Below are 14,567 nucleotides of genomic sequence, written 5' to 3'. Positions count from 1 at the left end.
TAAAAAGGAACTAGCTATTGATATGTGCAATACTTTGGATTAATCTCCAGAGAATTGTGCTTTATGAAAAAAGATTCCAAAAGGTTGTATACTGTATGATTTTATTTCTATAACACTGTTAAATTTACAAAATTTAAGAATGGAGAATAGATTAGTAGTGCCTAGAAATTAGAGACAAAGGTTGGTGAACAGAAGGATGAGAGTTAGGTATGGCTGTGCGTGTGTGCCGTGTCACTTTATTCATGTTTGACTCTTTCTGACCCTATAGTCCTCCAGGCTCCTCTGTCCATGTGATTCTTTAGGTAAGAATACTGGAGCAGGTTGCCATGCCCTCCTCCAGGGAATCTTTCCAACCCAGGGGTGGAACACACGTCTCTTATGCTGCCTGCACTAGCTGGTGGATCCTTTACCACTAGCATCACCTGAGAAGCCCAGGTGTGTCTATTAAAGAACAATAAAAGCATCCCTGTGCTGATAGAAATACCCTGTGTCTTGGCTATGTTACTGCCAGTATTTTGATTGTGATTTCTTTTTGTACTCCAGTTGTGCAAGATATCACCATTGGGGGAAACTGTAAAGGGTATAGAAGGTCTCTCTGTAGTATTTCTTAAAACTGCATGTGAATCTACAATTAATGTAAATCTGAATATTCAGTTTAGAGATACAGCCATAGAGAACAAATCTATGGATACTGAGGGGGAAGGGGGGTTGGAGCAACTGGGAGGTTGGGATCGACACATATACACTTCTGATACTGTGCATAAAATAGATAACCAATGAGAACCTACTGTGTAGCACAGGGAGCTACACTCAGGGCCTGTGGTGACCTGAAGGGGAAGGCGGTCCAAGAGGGAGGGGATATATGTATGGTTGATTCATTTCCCTGTATAATAGAAACTAACAACATGATAAAGCAAGTATACTAAACTAAAAATAAAATGTAAAAACTTGAACAATTAAAAAAAAAGAATAAAAATGTACCTGATTGTCCATAAAGTTAAGTGTGTGTGTGTATAGGTATATGATAAAATATGTGTGTGTGTATATATATATATATATCTCATCTCCTTCCCAGAGTGCAAATCACATATAAGTTAGCTAGATTCTGGGGATACAGGGAGCACTGGAGCTGAGGAAGTACTTGGACTTTATTTTATAGCTATAAAAATGAATTTGAATTATTTAAAGCAGAGAAATACCATGGGAAGGTTTGTATATAAGAGAAGTCATGGTTTTTCTCTGTGATGTGGATTTGAAGTGTTAACATATTTAGGACTTGGGTAAGGAGAGTAGATAAATTGTGATGAGACAGAGGGTGGCCACTGTATCCAACCAGGAGGCCATGGTAAGGAACTGGCTATCAAGGCAGAAGCTTTGCAGGTAGTGAGGTGGGGGGAAACACAAGAGATACACAGGTCAATAGCTTGTAGCTGTTGCTTTGATTTGAGGTGGTACTTGGGCAAAGAAGAACATGAAGGACCATTTTGAGTGTGTTCAGTCACTAGAGGCATGGTGGTGCTTTTCAGCAAAGAAGTTGCAGGAAGGCAGTTGCTAGGGATAGGAGCTGTAGGAAGAAGAGTCCCTTGTCTAGTGTTCAGTCATTTCACTCCCCCACACCGCATTATCTTTCCATTGGGAAAACTGTGACCCAGTATGTGAAGTCACTGGTCTGGTTTACAAATCTTAAATTCCTAACCCTATGAATTATAATTCTCAAAGAAATACCATGCTAATTTGTCCAGAACTTACATCATCCCTAGAAGAGTTCTATTTCTTGACCTACTTAAGAAATTAAACGTAAGCAACTTTCCATGGAACTACAGTACTGCAACTCTATTTTGGGGAAGCAGATAGAACAGCATAGTCATTGCGAATCCACTCAAAAACGGTGGCGCTCCTCGGGAGGAAGTGTCCAGGGTGAATGTGGTGTGGGATGTTTACTGAAACTCTGACTCGAGCAGGCTCCATCCAGATTGCAGCATCCTAGGCAGCCTTGCTTGTGGATCCTTAATTGGAGTCAGATACTAGAGACCTCAGACAGAAGAGTGTGTGCGTGCCAAGGCTGCAGCTCTTTTCCAGTCCTTCAACTAAGAAGTCTTCTAGCCCAGAAAGGATCCCAAGGGTTTCTGAGAATCTGCAGATGTTCTTCTGGTATTTCCCTGTTAGGGAGAGAGAGAATTTGGCGTACCTTTAGCATCCTTTTGGTCCCCATCAAATAGTCCAGTATCAGGAGAAGGGAGCTTTAGGTTGTGGAGTCTTCCTTTCAGAAGCCCTCACTCTTAAGAAACTTAAGATGGTCTGTGCTGGCAGAGATTGGTACCCTGTAACACTGGCCTTCTGGTCAGTTCTCTCTAGTGCCCCTTGGCTAAGCACATGAAGCTGACACAGATTCCCTTTTGCTGAGAACTGGTGTGTCTGGGAGATGGTTTCTATCCGTGATGTGCACCCATCACCATCCACAAGCCATCTCTATAGGGCCTTCAGGGGAAGAGAGAAGAAGTACCATATAAAAGGAGCCACCCAAGTTGTCACATGAATACTTGCTTGTACAGCAGAGACCTGAGGGAATAATTAAATTCTGCTGATACCCTATCATCTTTAAGGTTGAGTATTATCCTTCTATAAATACCAAATTACCCTGTGGTGTTTATTTAACAAAATACACTGAAGATCCAAAACGTGCTTTCCTGTAAGACTTTCCCCCACCCCTTTCTCTGCATCTGTCTCACTGTTTCTTTAGGCCCACCCAAGGGATTCAGCCTAACCCTGGAAAGCTCTTCCTGATGGTGAGAGCTGTGCTAAGTTTGGCCATGGGGAATGGAAGCTCCTTCCAGGGAAATACTATTTTTGTTTTAGTGCCTGCTTAAATAGACATGGATAAGAAATTAAATCTGGCCAGGTAGTTGATGTTGAAGCTTGTGGGGGAAAGGGGCATATGGAAGGGTCAGGGATAGAGAGAAAAGCCTGGCTAGGATGTAGTCACTAAGGTGATAAAAGAAGATCTGGAAACTTGCCAAAGCAGATCAGCGTGGCATTAGCAGCAGAAGAGATGTGCCAGGAGCTGATGAAATATGATCTTAAGGGAAATCTCAAATCTAGTTATTAGTGGAAGGAAAAGAACTGGCCTGGGCTAGAGAAGTGATTTGAAGAGGAGAGACATAAATAGAAGCTGTGATTAGATAATACTGGTCGCTTTCCCTCCTGTCCGAAGATCCTGTGAGGGAGAACTGGGCTGCATGCGAGGTTCCTAACACACACGGTTCGTCATTGTTGCTATTACATACAGCACGCAAAGGGAAGCGCGTGTGCATAGACCAGCCCATCTGTGCATTGGCAGATGGGATGCGAGCTGTCCGAGTGAAGAGCACAGTATGATTTAGGGATATGAATGGACTATTCTTAGGATCGTAGTTCAAACACAATTGCCTTAATATTGCTATCTCAGATTTTAACTGAATGAATAGTTTCTGAATTGATTTTATTGTTTAAAGTCATGCTAGTTAATGGCTTTTCAAAATAAAATTGACTTTGGCTGACTTAAACATCAATGAAAGATCTAAAAAAGATTGATTTGATTATCCAATCCCCAAATCAAGATTTTTGGAAATTTGGATATGTTCCATCTCCCCTTTTGTAAAGTGGCTTATTTATGAACAAGCAATGAGCAAAACCAAGCCAAATTATAAGGGAATTCTGACAAACCTTAACTCAAACTTTAGCCAAGCCGCCTATTCTCTATGAATCACTGGATAAGTTGCTTAATTCCTCCGGTTTCTCAATAGAAAGGAAAAAAAAAAGAGCTACATACTAGTATTGTGAAGATAATTATAAAGAGTCTAATATAGTGCTCAGTCTATAGTAGACTTCAGCAAAGGTTTGCTACCCTGTTGTGTTTATTTTGCATACAGTTCTTTCCTGGTGGCTCAGATGGTAAAGAATCTGCCTGCAGTGTGGGAGACCAGGGTTCGATCCCTGGGTTGGAAAGATCTCCTGGAGAAGGGAATGGCTACCCACTCAAGTATTCTTGCCTAGAGAATCCCATGGAAAGAGGAGCCTGGGGTTGCAAAGAGCTGGACACGACTGAGCAGCTTTCACCTCTTTACTTCTTATGTGTGTAGATGTGCAACGTTGAAAAAGACCTAGATAGGAGGACAGGACAGTCTGATTATATATAACAGTGGGGAAAAAGCACAGAAAATAATAGGCATGATATGTTTGGGAATATTTTTTCCAGAGCATTAATCCTGATCAGTAAGAAAGAAAATTAGCAAAAAGTTAGACTATGGAGAGTCTTAGATATCAGAAGTTTAGATTTAATTCCTTAGGTAAGCGGTCAGCAAACTTTTTCTGTATGAAGCCAGAGAGTTAGTATTTTTAGCCTTATGGACCACACAGTTGTGTCACAAATATTGGGCTCCGCTGTGATAGCATAACAGCAGCCATAAACAGACAACATGTTAGTTCATGAACACGTCTATGTTCTGAAAAACACTTTATTTACAAAACCCAGCAGTAGGCCTGATTTGGTTTATGGGCTATAGTTTGCCAAACCCTAGTCTGGATGACAGGAAATAGATCCCACATCCTATCTTATTATTTCTTCATTTAGAAATCCACAAATGCTTTACTTTTTGAATTGGTTAGGTGACAGCTAACCCCAAGCTATTGATATGTTCATTGATGAGGTAGGTAACTTTATAGTTATTTGAGTATCTCCTGTCATTAGCCACCGCCCTAGGTGCTGGAAAAAACAGCTGTGAGCAGACAGACAAAGCAGAGTTGCTAGCTCTAAGGAACTCATTTTCTAATAGTCAACTACCCTGTCATAAAAACCCAGCTCTACAAACACAGTGTTTACCAATGTTTTCAGTAGTGCTCATAGATTTTCTGTATCCAGTATCCCTACATTATTAAATCAAGGTATGGTCTAGCAAGGTGTATCTGGATATCAGCAAGACATTTGACAAAGTAGCCCCTGACGCTGTGGTGAACTTGATGGACAAATGTGGGCTGGACGATGATATAGCTCAGTGAACTGGAACCTGGGTAAAAAGACAGGACTCCATGAATGCTGATTGACTGATCACCAATGACCTGCAGAGCAATCTCCAGTGACCTCGAGGGTCACGTCCTTGCTCCCGTGCTCCCCAACCTTCCCACTGATGACTTAGATGAAAGCATGGGAAGCACGCTGATCAAATTTGCAGATGGCATAAAGCAAAGAGGGAGACAGCCGACAGGGCCAAGATCTAAAATGATTTCGACAGCCTGGAACAATAGCCTGAATCTAACAAGATGAAATTTAATAGGGATAAATGGAGGGTCCTGCACTTGGGTTCAGAAGTCAAATTGTACACGAGGTGGGGGAGAAGTGGCTCAACTGCAATCCTTGGGATGAAGCTTTAGAGATTTCATTGACAGCAGGCTCAGTGGGAGTCCACAGTGTGATGTGAATGTCAAAAACGCCAGAACAAGCCAGCTCCATCACTAGAAAGGCAGAGTCCAGGGCTAAGGAGACAGCTGTGCTGTAGTACTGAGCCAGTTCAGGTCTTACCGGGGTGTGGTTCTGAGCGTCAGATGTTGGGAGGGTTGTGGATAGACTCTGTCTTGTTGTCAAGAAGACAACTCAATGAGTAACGAGGAAATCTAAGAACACTGAGATCAATTAACTTAGAGTGGATTTAGGGGCTCCAGTACTCTTGCCTGGAAAATTCCATGGACGGAGGAGCCTGGTAGGCTGCAGCCCGTGGGGTCGCGAAGAGTCGGACACGACTGAGCGACTTCACTTTCACTTTTCACTTTCATGCATTGGAGAAGGAAATGGCAACCCACTCCAGTGTTCTTGCCTGGAGAATCCCAGGGACGGGGGAGCCTGGTGGGCTGCCGTCTATGGGGTCGCACAGAGTCGGACATGACTGACGCGACTTAGCAGCAGCAGGGGTTCCAGGCCCTTCTGAAGAGCACATTGTGGGGGAAACTGGAAAAATTAACTCTTAATGAAACTACTTCTGCTTCTCTAGTAACAAAACTCTTATCTGCTCTGAGGATCAAAGCATGAGTATGTGTTTGTTCAAATGGAGCACTCTCTGAGTGAAAGATGGTCCAGGGAGCCCGGAGAAGCTCGTGTTGGAATTGCTTTGTTCAGCGGGTTTCCTTGTCAGTGTCATGCCTTTGTAACCTATGAGTCATTTTTGAAAATCTGCATCAGATAACTCAAGTGTGAGCAGAAAGGTGAGTTTTCTGCCGTGCTGAGAAGCTTAGTAGTGAGGGCCAGATGTGTGTTTCCCAAGGAACAGATTCAACACTACCATCAGAGAAACTTCAGGGAACCAGAGTCTGAAGGTATGGGCAATTTAATTTAATTTTCTGGTTAACTCTGAAAATATGTTTTCATTCAACCCTTGTTGCTGCAAATCATTTTAAAACACATTTGTTTACTTTCTTGCCTCTGTGAAAGGAAGGAGGGAAGGGGGAAAGAGAGGGAAGAGGTTTGAATCTCTAAACATTGTCCTAGTTTTTAGAATAAAACCCACATATGGTCTGCCTAGTACAGTCTGATCTAGTACCTGCTTACTGCTTTAACATCATTAGTATCATATCTTCATCCCATTGACCATGACCCCAGCTTAGTTCCTCGTGACCATTGATGCCAGTGTTATCCCTTAGGTAGGGACCGATTTATCTCCCCCACGCTTTCTTTTCTTTTAAGTTTTATTAGTTTATTTTTAGTTGTGCTGGGTTTTCACTGCTGTGTGGGGGCTTTCTATAACTGCAGTGAGCAGCGGCCGCTCTTTATCGTGCCTTGTGGGCCTCTCGTTCCAGTGTCTTCCTTCACACATGTGGGCTTCAGTTGTTGTGGCTCATGGGCCTAGTTGCCCCAAGGAATGTGAGATCTTCCCAGAGAAGGGATCGTACCTGTGTCCCCTGCATTGGCAGGTGGATTCTTAACCACTGGACCACCAGGGAAATCCCTTCCTCACTCTTTCTAACTCATCCTTCAGTTCTTGCCAGAGAAGCTTGGAAGTCACAATTTCTGGGGAAACTCCCTTGATTCCCAAAGTCTGAGTAGGGCTCCATTCATTGTTGTCTAAGCACACTATGTCCTTATCAGAGCAAAATGCTTGCTCTACCCCATGGTAACAGGCTGGCAATTGTTGTGTCCTCCTAGTGGGCTCCAAGAAGACAAAAACCATGGATTATCTAGTCACTGTTGTATTTCCAGCACTTAGCATCCTGCCTGGCACAGAATATGTGTTCCACAGATTTGTTAAATTGAATTAATTCATTGGAGAACTTTAAAGATATCAACTTTGTCATCAATAACAATGTACTGAACAAAAGGTGGCACTAATAGTAGCAGCAGAACTATCTAGTCCAATGTGCTTTTTTAAAAATGTATTTTAATTGAAGGAAAATTGCTTTACAATATTGTATTGGTTTCTGCCACATAGCAACATGAATCATAGGTATACATATGTCCTCTCCCTCTTGAACCTCCCTTCCAACTCCCACCCCATTGCCATCATGCTCATTGCAGCACTGTTTACAATAGCTAGGACTTGGAAGCAACCTAGATGTACATCAGCAGATGAATGGCTAAAGCAGCTGTAGTATATAAAATGGAATATTAGTCATAAAAGGAATGCATTTGAGTCAGTTCTAATGAGGTGATGAACTTAGAGCCTATTACATAGAGTGAAGTAAGTCAGAAAGAGAAAAACATATATTAACACATACATAGAAATCTAAAAAGATGTTACTGATGAACTATTTGCAGGGCAGCAATGGAGATGCAGACATAAAGAACACACTTGTGGATACAGGGGGTGAGGAGGAAGGTGGGATGGATGGAGAGAGTAACATGGAAACAATGTGCTTTTATGATAGAATAAGCAAGTTGACCTCTCGTGAAGGGATTGACTTGCCTAAGGCCACAGAGCCATCAAGCAGTTAAGCCAGTGCTGGACCTCATTTATCTTCTCTAGATTTTTTTTTTCCCTGCCCCTCCATAACTGCCACTGCCAGACTGCAAAGTCACAAATCTGCTCTGGTAAAATCAAACATGAGGAATATATTATCTCTGAATCCAGTGAGGGCTGGAGAACCAGATTTGGAAGAAGAGCAGGGACTAAGACTGGTGAGGCATTTGGAAGGACAGCCTGGAACAGAGCCCTGTTTGAAACAAGTCCTGCCTTGGAATGAATGGGTTCAGATGCTGCCCTGGCACTGGGCATTCACTGCCACTGCCCTTGGACCTCAGGTTCCACTCCGTGGCTTACAGTCCTGGCACCACTCTGCTTTCCTACTGAACAATTTCTCAACTGTCCCCACATTTTATTTTTCACTCTGTTATGATCCAGTATCCCAGGCAGGAACATCTGATTGGCCGAGGTGAGGTAATAGACCAGAAACCTAGCTGCCAGGAGCAGGAAAATGGAGGCTTTCTGGTTCCGTCCTGGTTTCTACTACGTGAGGCAGGTGTGACCAGGACTTAGTCTAGTAAAGTGGTCCAGGTGCTGGGTAACCATAAAACAAACACAACTTTGCCAAATTGCCACTTGCTGCATCTTTTTGTCCTCCCTGCCTCCATGCCCCGAAGTGACTTGTGGTTCACACAGAGTAGGTTACCCTTGGCGCTGAGAGCACCGACCTGAGAAGTACTGCTTTCATCGTCACACTTTTTATTCTAAAAGAAAATTATACATGTGTCCCTCTCTTTACTTATGTCTCCAGCTATGTGGTGTTTGGATTGCCCCTCAGGGGGTCACCCTTCCTCTAAGACTCAGTGGTTGCTTCATAGACCTCATCATCATGGGATGTTGATAACTTTCTGAGACTAACTTCCTTGTCTTAGTAAAGAAAATGTGGTGACTGCTGAATTTGGCTTGTTCGTTGAGATTCTTGTAGCGTCTCTGTTAGCATCCTGCATGTCCACCTACCTCTCCTGGGACTTTAGATGAGAGGGGAGAGATCTTGGAGATTGGGTGATGCATGGATCCTAGGATACGGTGGGAAAACTCTACTTCTGGCTAATACTTGGAAAGTATTTATGAATGTTGGTTTTAAGAAGGTATGAGTGATATATCCAAAATGGACTGGTTCTGAAAATGAAATAGAAACTGAACTTAGCAAATATTTGGCCTCCAGAATTGCATTTCTCATTGTAGAGGCATGTTTTGGATGGACTGGCAAATTTACCCAGTGTCTTCTTGATTGGGGAATAGATAGCATTTTAAGTCCACTTAATACACGTTAACGCTACAGTATTACAGTGACTTCCAAAATTTTACTGAAGGCAAAATCCCAAAATGACAGCCAGAAAGCAAATTGTTACTAACTTTTACTGCAGCCCACTGCTCCACTGTACTCTTGTTGGAACATTAGTATTCATGCCAAGCAGAGCATCTTTTTGACCTGTTAAATGATTTAAAACCAACCAACAAACAAACCAAATGGCAACCCAGGAAATTTCTCCTCTTCAAGACGATATGGAGCCATTATTCATTTAATAGTATAAATATCACTCTATTCCAGGGTTACTAACTTCTGAGCCCTTAATGGACTCCACATTGTACTTAGGGGATTAACAGAGAAGTTTGTAATTGATTCTCTTTGTGGGGAGAAATAAAGAAGACAAGTATTTACCTGGTCATGGGTTATGTTACTGATGGCATGTAAAAAGGCTCTCAATATTTAGAGCTGGAGAATTGTTTGTTTCCTTCTTTCAAGATGCATATTGTGGTTAATACTTAAAGAATAAATCTAGTGTCCTAGATTTCAAATTGCAGTTCCTTAAATTTATTCATTTAAACATATTCATTGTAGTTTATTGTGCACCTACTATGTGCCAGGCATTTTGCAGTCTCTGGACACGGTATTGAGAAACACAAATGTGATTCCAGCCTTCAGTGGGCAATAAGGAGGCACAGGCATTAAATTAATAATCACACAAATAGATACAAAATTCAGAACTTGTGATAAATGCTAAAATTAAAATGAATTAGTTTTATGGAAAAGAAAAACTGGAGACAGGGGAAGAGGTGGGATTAACTTCTTTGAGGAAAAAGCAGCTACATTTAGTTACTGTTGTTGATTGTGTCATTAGGCTCTTGATTGATGCTTCTGACTCCTCAATGGTGATTGCTTGGTACCCAATCACAGTCACTCAGTACTCAGGTGGGTCAGGCAGAGTTCAGTCAGGAAGCTGAGCCCTTACAAGTATTATGGGGATAAATTATCTAGAAGGAGGAGAAACTGGGAAGTGAACTTTAGGAGGTGAGAGGGGATCAAACAGTAACTAGTGCTGTTTGGAGTGCTGGTGCAGTTGCGTAAGTCAGAGCTTGTGGAAACATAGGGAACATTACTTCTATCTGCATACTGAAGTAGAAGCACAGGAGGGGTGCCTGTGGGAAGACCTGGAGGAGCAGTTATCTCTCTAGAAATTGCTGCCTATGCCCACCCTTGCCCCAGTCGGAATGCTACCTCTATGAGTTTGCAGTCAGGCATCTTCTGCTGGATTTGACCTATAGGAATCAGGGGCCAGAGGTTGAATGGACTTCACTGGAATCAGGAGAGGAGAGGAACAGGGACAAGCTGAGCCTGCTGAAACCCCTGCATTTCATCATCACTTCCGTCCCCACAATTTCCCAAGAGTAATGATCATGGCATCACTTCCGTTTTTCTAACCAAGGGTCACCAACATCCTTGTTTTCTCAAAATCTCCCCAGTTTTAGCAGTGAAAGTCCTATATCCATGACAACCCTTCTATCCTAGGCAAACCAGAGTGCTTGATCACCCTAAGAATCTCATGTGAATTTATCTCAGTGACCAGCCCTAACCCAAAGTGGCATAGAAGAAGAATTCAGGGAAATGTAATCCCAAGCCTTAAGCAGGTGCAGTAATACCAAGTTGACCCGGGTAATCCAGTATAGCAGCTGTATCTCCCTTCAAAGATTTGTGATGGCCAGAATCCGAACTGTGCTGTTGCAGTCAGTATGCTTCCATACCATTAGATGTCCCTTTAAGAACTATGACATTTGAATTTAAAATAATATTTTATGATAGGAAGAATTTTATAAAAATCCCCAAAACTAAATGTAGATGTTTTGTGGGTTATCCTCTATTTCAGAGGTCCCCAAACTTTTGGCACCAGGGACTGATTTCCATGGAAGACAATTTTCCCACAGACCAGGGGGCAGTCGGGGGGGGGTGATTTCAGGATGGTTCCAGCACATTCTATTTATTATGCACTTCATTTCCAATCTAATGCCACTGTGATCTGATGGGAGGTACCTGTCCTCGGCCTGGAGGCTGGGGACCCCTGCTCTATTTGGATTACTTTTGGTATTCTGGTTGGTTAGCTTGGGTAAGTGGAAATGAAAGTGCTCCAGGCATGTCCATTCTCCTGGCACTAGAGCAGAGAACGAGGCCTATAGCACTCATGCTCAGGATGGAGTGAAATCTTAAATCATTCTGATGGAGAGTTTTCCAGGTGTGAAATGAAGAGAAGTTAGTGGAATTCTATTAGGATCTGTCACTGGATTTTCCCAACAGACCATTTTTGATTGCAGGGTAACATGCTTCGACCCCAGTGCATGCACCTAGCATTGTAGAAATGTGAACATTGTGGCCAGAATGAGGGTTGTTGTAGGTAAAGAAGAGGAAAAAAAAAATTAACTAGAAAAGTTGACTATAAAGTTTGAAAACAGAGGAGAAAGAAGACATGCAGTGTGTATGACTGCCAGAACAATTCAATAATGTCTGAGGAGGGCTTGGATTTATTGGCAATGAAGCAGGCAAGCTTGGGGCCATTCGTTAGGGCTTAGCCCTTATAAATGATTTGGAGGACTTTGTAGCGTGGTAAGTAAGTATAATGGTTTTTGTATTGAACTGTGGCACCCTCAGCCAACTTGAAAGAACCAAGATTCTCTGGAATTCAATTTGCTTTGCATTAACGGAAGATCTGATGCTCATCTGCTCTAACTGCTTCTTTTATCTAAGCTGCTAAAGAGTCACATGGTTTAGGAAGAAAATTAAGAGATTTCACATTTGTTGCTCTAAGCAAAATCATTTTGTTATCTACTTTAATGAGAGCGTGGATGAGTTTTCCTGTTTTAATAATCACTGTGTCTTAAACTCCTCTTCCATGAAGGCAATATCAACAAAAACTCTCTGGAGGCTTTATCTTTATACAATTAGTTTTTTTTTTTTTTTTTCCGCTACCATCTGAAGTCCTTGAAATTATTTTAAAAATAGTAGGACATATGCCCTTTCTGTGAGCCCTCAAGGCACATATAAGGAAAATGGACATTACGATATTGCTTTGAAGAAGGAACTGGTGCAATCAGAGGTCTCTATCTGAATTCACATTTGAGTGTACTCAATTATTTTATTTTACCTTCTTTTCTTTCTGTACATAGAAGACCTCAATGGATTTCTATGGTCTTGGTTGCTAGGGAGTGAATGTGTATATTCATTGCACTCATATATGTTTGGAAGGAATTTTCCGGGTTCTTAAGAATTCCTGAGTGTTTATGAGTCTAGTCTTAGGAGTGAATTTATCTTGCATGGTTGAAGATAGATTGGCCCTAATTCCTGTAGTTCTGTACAACCCCTATCAAACGATACTTTATCAGAGTCTTCGAGACTGTGATAGGCAACCCTCTCCAGACTTAAGTTTGACACTACATTTATCCTTAATGCATTTATGTATGTATTATTTATAGTCTCTCTACTTTTAAAATATTTGAAAGTGCTCACAATGAAAGAAATGTTTACAGTAACACAGTTGAAATAGGAAAAAAAAAGTAAGGAGGGAAAATAACATGTCAAACACAAATTAACAGTGAGTTATTTGGAACTGTAGCAAAAAGAACAGGAGGAGTTGCACTTTAATCTTAATTGTCTGATTATAAAAGATGTGACGTCTTCAGGGCAGAGAAACACTTCTAGAAATAAACTTTAGATGGTAATGTTTGAGCCCTCACCTCAGCATATACTGCCTTCAATGATGATCTTGCAGGTTATACTGACATATATTTACATGGCTCATTATTATTGGCCCTTGCCAAAAAAAAAAAAAGGATATAATATTAAATAATGTTCTGTGAAACAGTTTGTGTATAGGGCTATTCTAAAAGGATCTAGCTAAGTTGCTCTCAGGATACATTTTGATAAATGGACCAAATCAAGAGTGCTAAGAAGAAGGATAGACCTCGTAGGCCACAGACGTGCAAGCAGTGGTATTTAGGCCACTGCAGTTTCTTGAGAATTCAGTGTAGTTATGTACTTGGCGTTTTCTTCAAAGGGAAGTTGTCACTGGTGTTTTGTAATAAGCTGAAAGTTTCTGTATAACATTAACTACTGAGATGGGCTAATACATTATATTTATATGTTTCTCACAATCTTTAGCAAGTTTTATTTATTTTTATGTTGAAAAATTATTGGGGAAACTCCTTGAGGCTGTGAATTGCTCAGTTCTTAGAACTACTTCAAATGCTCCAGGAGTTTCCTGATTCCTTTTCTTTTTCCTGTAGATTCTGATGAGTTGATCTGTTTCTTCAACTCTTATCATCCACTCTATCCATTGGGGTTCTTTTTCTCTCACATCTGACTGCAGAATCAAAGATACTTTCTAAATATTCTCACTTCCCTGCAGTTTCCTTAGCAGCCAAGCTTCTCAAAAACAAAACACAAAGCAAAACAAAAATAGTGTTCAGTATCTTGCACTACCCTCTCCCTGCTATCAGGCTTCAATAACCCTTTTCCCCAAACACTCAGACTTAATGAAACTGTATTGGTAAATTTAATCAAAGTGTCATAATTTCTTCTGTATCCAATGACTCTTCAAAGTGTGCCCATTCCTTGCTGTTGTTCAGCTTATAATATTTTTAACAATCCATTTTTCATAAACTCCCTCCTAGACTCCCCTTTGTGGAAACATTCACCTTAATTTTCGGTGTTTCCCCCAGTGTTCCGTTCTTGGCCTTTATCCTACTCTCCTCTCTCTATGAAGTGTCTTTGGTTGATGTCATTCACTCCTAGGACTTCAATCATACTAAACCCATTTATCCCATTTCTTTACTCTGTGTTCTCCTGGACACTTTTCTTGCTTAGCTCAAGTCTCATATATCTTACTAGTTACTGCACATCTTTAAGCTGATACTCCTCAGGTACAAAACTGAACTTGCGATATTCACGCCCAATTGCAGCCATTGCCTTTTTCCCCTTTAGAAGTAGCTCGAGTCTCTGTTGAGATGCAGGGGCACCTGCAGCTATCTTAATGTTGTTGTTTAGCTGCTAAGCCATGCCTAACTCTTTGCAAATCAGTGGACTATAGCCCACCAGGCTCCTCTGTCCATTGGATTCTCCGGGCAAGAATACTGGTATGGATGGCCATTTCTTTCTCCAGGGGATCTTTCCCACCCAGGGATTGAACCCACATCTCCTGAATTGGCAGGTGGACTCTTTACCACTGAGCCACCTGGGAAATCCCCAATTATATTACTACAGTGGTGAAATTTGGCAAAAAGGAGGCCCTCATTAAATGAAGTGGAGATGCAAAAACC

At 41.6% G+C, this 14,567-nt stretch overlaps 1 protein-coding gene across 34 annotated transcripts in view; it reads left to right on the top strand.

The window, feature by feature from the left end:
• Positions 1–14,567, top strand: part of LOC147362809 (uncharacterized) — a 446,810-nt gene that overhangs the window by 7,616 nt on the left and 424,627 nt on the right. For 2 of the 34 annotated variants that reach the window (XR_015136459.1, XR_015136460.1), the window contains exon 3: positions 269–435. The exons of 30 other annotated variants lie outside the window; for them this stretch is intronic. The gene's annotated coding sequence lies outside the window, so the exon portion shown is untranslated. The remainder of the gene's footprint in view (positions 1–268; positions 436–14,567) is intronic. 2 more of the 34 variants (XR_015136464.1, XR_015136465.1) reach the window with 2 other exon arrangements.

Source organism: Bos grunniens, chromosome 11, assembly GCF_055505025.1.
Source record: "Bos grunniens cultivar Pamir isolate PY7600 chromosome 11, Bosgru_T2T1.0, whole genome shotgun sequence".
Classification (NCBI taxonomy): Eukaryota; Metazoa; Chordata; class Mammalia; order Artiodactyla; family Bovidae; genus Bos; species Bos grunniens.
The sequence above is the reverse complement of the archived record's forward strand: the minus strand, read 5'-3'. Positions and strand labels throughout refer to the sequence as shown.